General features: G+C 39.7%; 1 protein-coding gene across 1 annotated transcript in view; it reads left to right on the top strand.

Annotated features, from left to right (window-relative positions):
• The first annotated feature begins 3,811 nt into the window (after positions 1-3,811).
• LOC134799878 (uncharacterized) overlaps positions 3,812-7,925 on the top strand; it is a 37,853-nt gene continuing 33,739 nt past the window's right edge. Inside the window, exon 1 of the mRNA XM_063772296.1 lies at positions 3,812-3,972. The gene's annotated coding sequence lies outside the window, so the exon portion shown is untranslated. The remainder of the gene's footprint in view (positions 3,973-7,925) is intronic.

The following is a 7,925-nucleotide window of genomic DNA, read 5'->3' as shown; positions in this document are numbered from 1 at the left end:
TTTTGTCTAAAGAGCAAAATTGATATATCAGTACCAATGATTATAGAATTTCTAACAGAAATATTTAATTCGGGCGGAAAATACGGCACAATCAACAGCCACAGATCCGCTCTATCGCTCATATTAGGACAAATAACAGATGATGACCGTATTAAACGTTTCTGTAAGGGCGTTTTTAAACTTAGACCGCCTATGCCACGGTATACCGTGACATGGGATGCGTCTAAGGATCATAATTATTTAGGATCATTTTATCCAAATGAAAGTTTACCATTCAATCAACTTTCAATGAAATGTGTAACTTTACTTGCTCTTGTGAGCGCACAGAGTGCAGACGTCGTCAAAAATTTGTATCAGTAATATAGTACATCTTTCTGATCAAATTATCTGTTACTACAAGAACCTTCTTACGCCCATGTGACGCGAAACGGCTAACCCAAATATTTTGACTAGTTTGTGAAGTTAGGGCTTGTAGAGTTCGAAGCTTGGCTCTACAAGAGATCTGATAACTTTTTGATAGTGCGAGCCTTTATGGTTTCGTCTTGGCAAAATTTTACTTGAAGATGTTGTTGGTGGGATAATTAAAATATCTGAAATTATAAAAACATCTAGAGTGAGTGCCAGCCTGCCAACTCTTTACTTACCTTATTTCGAAGAACGCCCTCAAGTAATGTCCTGCTCGAACATTGATTGCTTATATCAACAGAACTAAAGATTTGCCTAAATCTGACTTGCTTTTTATAGGACTTAATAAGCCTCATAGTTGCGTTAAGTCTCCAACACTTAGTCGTTGGATTAAGACAACTCTGAAAAATAGCGGAATTGACATCTCCATCTTTTCTTCGCATAGTACAAGACATGCTTCTACATCTTTTGCTTACAAAGCGGGTGTAAACTTGGACGCCATTATTAGGAAAGCTGCAGGATGGAGAGGCAATTCCACTACTTTTGCCAAGTTCTATTTAAGTATAACAGAACTATTGTGGACATTAATAGTGATAATACGGCACTTGCTAGATCCTTATGTTTGTCGTAATTGATGGAGCACCCATTGAAGTATTTCATTGGTTTCAGTTGTATGATTTAATCTTGATAAAACAGTATAAGTAAGTGTAAGGGACACAAAAGATGTTATGTTATTTACCTATCTATTGTAATAAATCAGTATGAAGGAACTTAAAGTTTATCAATTCTGATATTTCCTTTCCTATGTTGAGAACATACATCTACAATGTGTTCTATAATCCCATCGTATAATTATGATGGAACTTCACTTACAGGTAAGTTCGTTTAATCAGTAATAAAAATCTAATAGGTACCTACCAGAATGTTGCAAGGATTGCAAAATCCATAAACACTTGCAAAATAGCACTATATAAATATAATAAAACAAAACTCGTTCTTGATGTGAACGATAAATGATTGATACCTACCACGATTGTAAATAAATAGGAAATTAATAACTAGCTTAAATCTAAAATAGGCCCTTGAGGCATTGTACTAAGGATGCTGGCGGCATTTCCTCGGTGTATCGCAATGCTGATACGTTGTGCGAGGTAGCCGCCAGCTCTTCGGTCACCAGTTACGTCAACCAGACGCTTCGCGATTTCTGCGAACAACTTATGCGCGCTGGGACCCCATGGACCTAGTTATTAATTTCGTTTAGTAGTACCACTGTATATATATTGTATGTAAATAGGAAATAAAATAAGATATTACGTAAGTTGTCCATGACATGACGCACGCAATGCATGGAACGAACGATCGGACGGTGCGGTGTAGTGTACGGTGAGCGGGATGCGGAAGCCGGCACTTCGGTCGAATCACGTCTCATCTAAATATGGACAACTCAACTTGCTTCGAGTAGTCGAGTAGGTACCTACAAATCATTGCAATTTTCAGAGAATACCTACTAGTATTGGGCGACGATGACCGCTTTCCATCAGGCGGCTCGTCTGCTCGTTTGCTGACTATCACATAAAAAAAAAGTATTATAGGTAAATGCGAAAGTAGCTTTTCTCATTTCCATTTTTAATGTGTAACATGTCTTGCTATCTTGGTTACTGTCTTCGTGTAAAAGGGTAATTACGAATGGTCAGTTGTCTTAAAACACGGAGTTGTTTGTTAACTCGTCGAAGCCGACGGTGACTCACGGTGTCGCAGTAGTCACAGTCTCACAAGCTCACAACAAACGGGTCGAAGGAAAAATGTTGCCGCGAAACCAGTATGTTCACAATTTGAACCGTCCCGTTTAAAAACACTTTGAAAGTCTCCCTTTAAGGAAACTACACTTTAAGGAAAATAAATACCGTAGAATGGGGTGAGTTGGGCCAAATCCGAAGTTCAAACCTCAATCAAAGTTTATTTTTATATGTGCCACGTTGATTTATATACTTGAAAAGTGTTCCGGTACAATGAAGTTGTATGGACTTTAGTTTTTCAATGATAATCTGTCGTTTCATAACATAGATTCAATGATAAACACAAAATAGTAGGAAATCCCAGCTCACCCCGTAGTCGGGGTTAGGGGGGATAGGAATTGAGTGACATGGGACAATTGTTAGAATTGACACAATATTACAATAGCTTGACTTCTCATGAGAATAAAGTATTTACGTAACAAAGTGATAACTCTGGTCTAAAAATACCATCTCACCCCCCTACCATCCCTCATCACCCCATTCATAACCCAACTGCCCTCGTAATCCCTACTCACCCCATTTTACGGTAATCCTTTATTGACCAGATACTTTATCCAACTACTTTAACCATGTGATAATGACAGATGCATAACGAATCTTTATATTTAAACGGAAAGTTCAGATTGAATTACGGAAAATATAGATTTTCATCTATTCTAAATGTTTAAATGAAAAAGTTGTAATGCAATGCACGCAATGCAATTACAGAAATGAAGATCACGCACGGCAAACAGCAAACACTCGGAGCATTCTGTAGGTACTATATACAGACGGTACAGTACGTGTTTCCGGGTGGCTTCTATACCAACTGTACCTAAAATCTTGTTGTTCGCTCATCTCGCCGGAACCGGAAGTCACCCGACTAAGATTTCATCATTCGGGTAGCTCTTTCAACTACAAACGCCGAATACTTACATGGTCTTTGTCGGCAAGTGGACAAGAAGCTTCGTGATAGCTCCATTAGTTTCAAGAAACCTAAAGACAGTTGCCAAGGCCGTTACCGCAAAAATGAAAACAGAGACAATTCAATTAAATTAATTTATTTAATTCAAGTAACATCCCTTACACAATTCATAGTAATTTGACTAATAAAATTTGTTATCACCTGTCCTATACAATATTCATTGTTATTTCTAATGTTAGTAAGTATGTATGTTGGTAATGATTACACATAATATAGACTGCAGGAAACATGCATCTCACAGCAGTGCCTCAAGTATGAACAGTGGAACCTGTCCGCAAATGAGCGCAGGATGGGGCACAACACAATGGAAAGGAAATAACCATGTAGGGTTATTCTATAGATAGGTTAGGTTAGGTTTGTTTTATGACAATCCTGAAAAGTTACGCGTTTCTGAGAAAAACCAATTATGACTAACGAAAATTTGGACAAACAATACAATATTATGACTTAAAACTATATGGGAAACAATAGAGACCCAAACTAGATACTTATGATGTACTTACCTATTTATAAGTGCTTTTACCGGCTGCCCAGAAGCTGGGAGGGCTGGCTACACCGCAGCTCGCAGGAACCGCGGGGGGCTGCTGCAGCTGGATGCGTCCGCGCAGGAGGGGGGCGGTCAAGGCCGCGCGCGGGGAGGGGGGGGAGCGGCGCGGGCGCCGGCGCGCCAGTCCTAGTCGAGAGCGCCGCCGGGAGGCCGCGTCGTTGTGAGTGCAGTGACAGTGCTAGTGCCCGAGCCGAGAACCGACCGCCTGCAAGCGAGACATGCGCCTCGCGCATCTCATTTAACACAAAGCAACAACACAGGTACTAAAAGCTACATTTCCTAGAGAGCTTTTATGGTGCTTTCAGCGTCCATGCTTCCCCAATGGCCTACTAGATAAGTAAAGATATGCAAAGTTATTCCGATAACGGTAAATATCTCCCAAATTAACGTCACCGGCGGTATGGGTGACCTCGGACTAGAGGTGCCCGCGACGAAGTCTCGAGGGACTGACGACAAAAACGTCAATCCCAGTTGCTGGAACCGTTTAGACAACTCATACATAAAAAAAAAATATGGCATCTGATTTCCATCGGATCCGTTCGAATATAATTATCTACCAATTTAGTCAGGTACATCCTTGAGATCATTCAATTATGATCGCTAATTCGCTGTAGATACTAAGGTGCTTTATTACGCATATATAACGTGTGCTTAAGAAGCTTTCTGAGAAATTACATCAATTTATCAAGGATCCCATCACTGATCCGGCAAATTCGGATAAGAATTAAACCATTCTGTTCAAAAAAGATTTTTAATTGAAAACCACCTTTTTAAGAACCTCGAAATTGTTACAATACCACTTTTTTGCTATACGTCCCTCATCTCACCTGACAAGAATTTATCACTTTAGAGAAAACTTCGGATCAGGTAGTCGAGCATTATACCTTGGTTTGTAAACTTTTTTGTTAACGGGCAATGTTAACAATGTTAAGGGTGTTTAGTTCCGTCGTTAACAATGAATCTCAGCTTCATTTAAACTCGCAAAATTCTGTTTTCGAAATGTTTTCCAAGACTTCCAACGAATAGAAGTGTCTCGAACGGACTCTGTAGAAATCAGGTAGGCTCAGTCATCCATGTGCCGCCGTGCGCATTCCTGAGTTTGCGCACGACACTGCTATTAGTGCTGCATGAAGGCTGAAGCTTGCACCACGCCAAAAGCACTGCCTGACCTGACTAGACAGGCTTAGGATGCCATCCCACTGGGACAGAGATGAATGATGATGATGATGAATGTAATCTAGCGGAGAAGACGACCAATGCTATTGGTTGATTCCCGCACGTCCCCTTTCATCTCTGCTCATCGCCGCCTCAGTGAACAGGCAGCTTTAGAACCCCGGTGCTGAGTTAGAAATCCGACTCCGTCATCCACTAACTGTCCGCTCTGGTGTTACATATTGTCGGGAATTTGCTGTGTGAAAGATTGCTCAGCACAAACTTACATACGTTGTACCGTCGAGAACTGGTCTACAAATCCACAAACCTACGTCTTAGCTCTTCCTTGATAGTCAACCCGAACAACAAGCATAAACAGACAATTAAAATGGCGTGGAATGAACGAAGGAATGGTTTCCTCGTGATATATTGTGATCAAGAGTGGTAGCTGTACACAGTACACGGACATCGTGCATATAATTTTTAAGTACTTAATTTGTTAATTGCGCAACGATATGTGCTGTAATTAAATGACTGTAATAAGAGTTGACAATGACACGAAGTTATTGCTGACGGCTTATAAGTAGGACCTTGTGCAAAACATATTCTTGTGAGGGTTTTTGATAAGAATACTAAACACTACACTACAAGCACCTAAAACTTCTTGAAACATAAAATATGAGTCAGGTGGCATACAGGTAAATCCCGCTTACTAATATATACGTTTTAATAATACCTAACTAAATGATTAACGTTAATTCATAAAATAGTAATTTGTTTTACAAGGGGGCAAAGTTGTTGTTTAACCGTTCGTGCTAATATTGATACCCGAGCAAGAGAAAGATTCCAAAATAGAACCACGCGCGTAGCGAGTGGTTCGAAAAATGGAATCTTGAGTGTTGCGAGGGTTTTAAAGCACGAGGGTTAAGCAAAATTTGCCTCCGAGTGAAACACAAAATTTTTCACCACACCAATTCGGAGCAAATATTAAATGTAAAATATCAAACGAAATCAAACCAAATCACATCCAAATGAATGTTATTAAATATTTATCATCCAAAATCATCATTTAAAAGTCAATTCTACCAGCAAACATAAGGAAACCACTCAAAATTTGCATTTGATTACTTTGCCTCACATGTGAATAAAATGCAACTTTGCTATCAGTTTTTGAAGTGCAAAGTAAGACTTTCCGAGCTGGTGTGGTGAAAAAGATTTTCTTCAAGATACCTATGTGCAAAAATCTTCGAGTTTCAGACAATTTTATCTACATACATCATGATGATGACTTGAGTAGGCAAAGATTACTTCTATTTGATCGGATTAGACGTAACACAAGGTACGCGTTCGTCACGGTGGCCATCCCATCCTCGACGATTGAGCAATATTCCGAAGTAAGTACTAGTTTACATTTATGTACAGTTCATAAAGTTTCTATACCTAGTGTAGGTACACGTTGGTACTCGTATTCCGATTAGAAAACAATTTATAACGTTTTCGAGCCGTCGCGCTTCAGTTACCTCCACTCCACCGTCAGACATAAATGACATAAATAATGGAAATTCAATCGTGTGTAATGTGATTCATCGGTTGAAAAAGTCGACTCAGAACAAATGGGTCGGTGAATTAATGGATTGTTGTGTTGCCGCGGTGATTTAAAGAATCACATCTAGATAACAATTAGACAATAATCGTTGTCAATCATCTGGTTACGCAGATTTTAGATGCTTTTTACCCAGGCCCTAAAATGTGTTATTATCGGACGCAAATGATGTTGAACTGTTTTTTAAAATGAAACCAAATAACATTAAAATATTGCAGACAGCAATTAAAAGTTCCCCGTATCAAGTCCCCTAGGGAGTTCCACAACTTCCCACCGAACTATTATTTTCTCTTATTACTCCGTAGTGTAGCACATTATACAGAATACAGATCTTTATTGGTAAAAGCAAATTTTACATGAAACAATTTTTTTTTATTTATTTACTTTATTTATTTCTCATCTTAAGTTAGGTTATTTTATAATATGAATATAAAAGTAAAATATAAAAACACTTACAAAACAATAAAAATTAATATAAACACATTATAAAAAACCTAACCTAGGGTGCCGCCAGCAGCGGGGCAAGGCCCAAGCTACCGGTGGTCAGGGCTGCAGAGAGAGGAACCGGCGGACTATCCGCGCCGTGTCCAAGATCACCGCCTTCTGCATCTGACCCTTGATCCAACCACCTAGCGAGAGTCTCTCAAGGTGTTGGTCGAGACTCTTCGCTATTAGACCGTTTACTGAAACGACTATCGGGACGATGATCGTCGAATCAACATCCCACATGGCGGTTATCTCGTGAGCCAAGTCTAGGTACTTACTGGACTTGTCCTTCTCGGCCTTCACGAGATTCTCATCATGGGGGATGGTGATGTCAACGAGCACGGCCCGACGTTGCGATCGATCTATTATCACAATATCAGGCTTTTTGGCTACAATAGTCCTGTCAGTGATGATAGATCGATCCCAATAGAGCGTGGCACGACCATTCTCGAGAACAGGCGCAGGTAAGTACTTGTAGTACGGTACTTCGCGGTCCACAAGGTCATATAGAAGAGCAAGTTGCTGGTGAATAATCCTGGCTACGAGATTATGTCTGTGCAAGTACTCGCCGTTAGCAAGATGAGAGCAACCGGAAATGATATGCCTGAGTGACTCTCCGACTTATTTATTTATATTATTAGTTTGACGACCGGTCTGGCCTAGTGGATAGTGACCCTGCCTGCGAAGCCGATGGTCCTGGGTTCGAATCCCAGTAAGGGCATTTATTTGTGTGATGAACACTAATATTTGTTCCTGAGTCATGGGTGTTTTCTATGTATATAAGTATGTATTTGGGTACGTATTGCAATGTCTAAAATTAAAAAAACGAACGTTAAATAACCTACGTTCAAAATACCTAAAATCTAAATACCTAATGATTTTAAATACCTAAGCAAGTAACACCTACCTACGAATTACCTAAGCTTAAAATACCTATTGGACTAAATATCTAATGTTTGAAATACCAACAGA

The sequence above is a fragment of the Cydia splendana genome, chromosome 19 (genome assembly GCF_910591565.1).
Source record: "Cydia splendana chromosome 19, ilCydSple1.2, whole genome shotgun sequence".
In the NCBI taxonomy this organism is placed as follows: Eukaryota; Metazoa; Arthropoda; class Insecta; order Lepidoptera; family Tortricidae; genus Cydia; species Cydia splendana.
The sequence above is the reverse complement of the archived record's forward strand: the minus strand, read 5'-3'. Positions and strand labels throughout refer to the sequence as shown.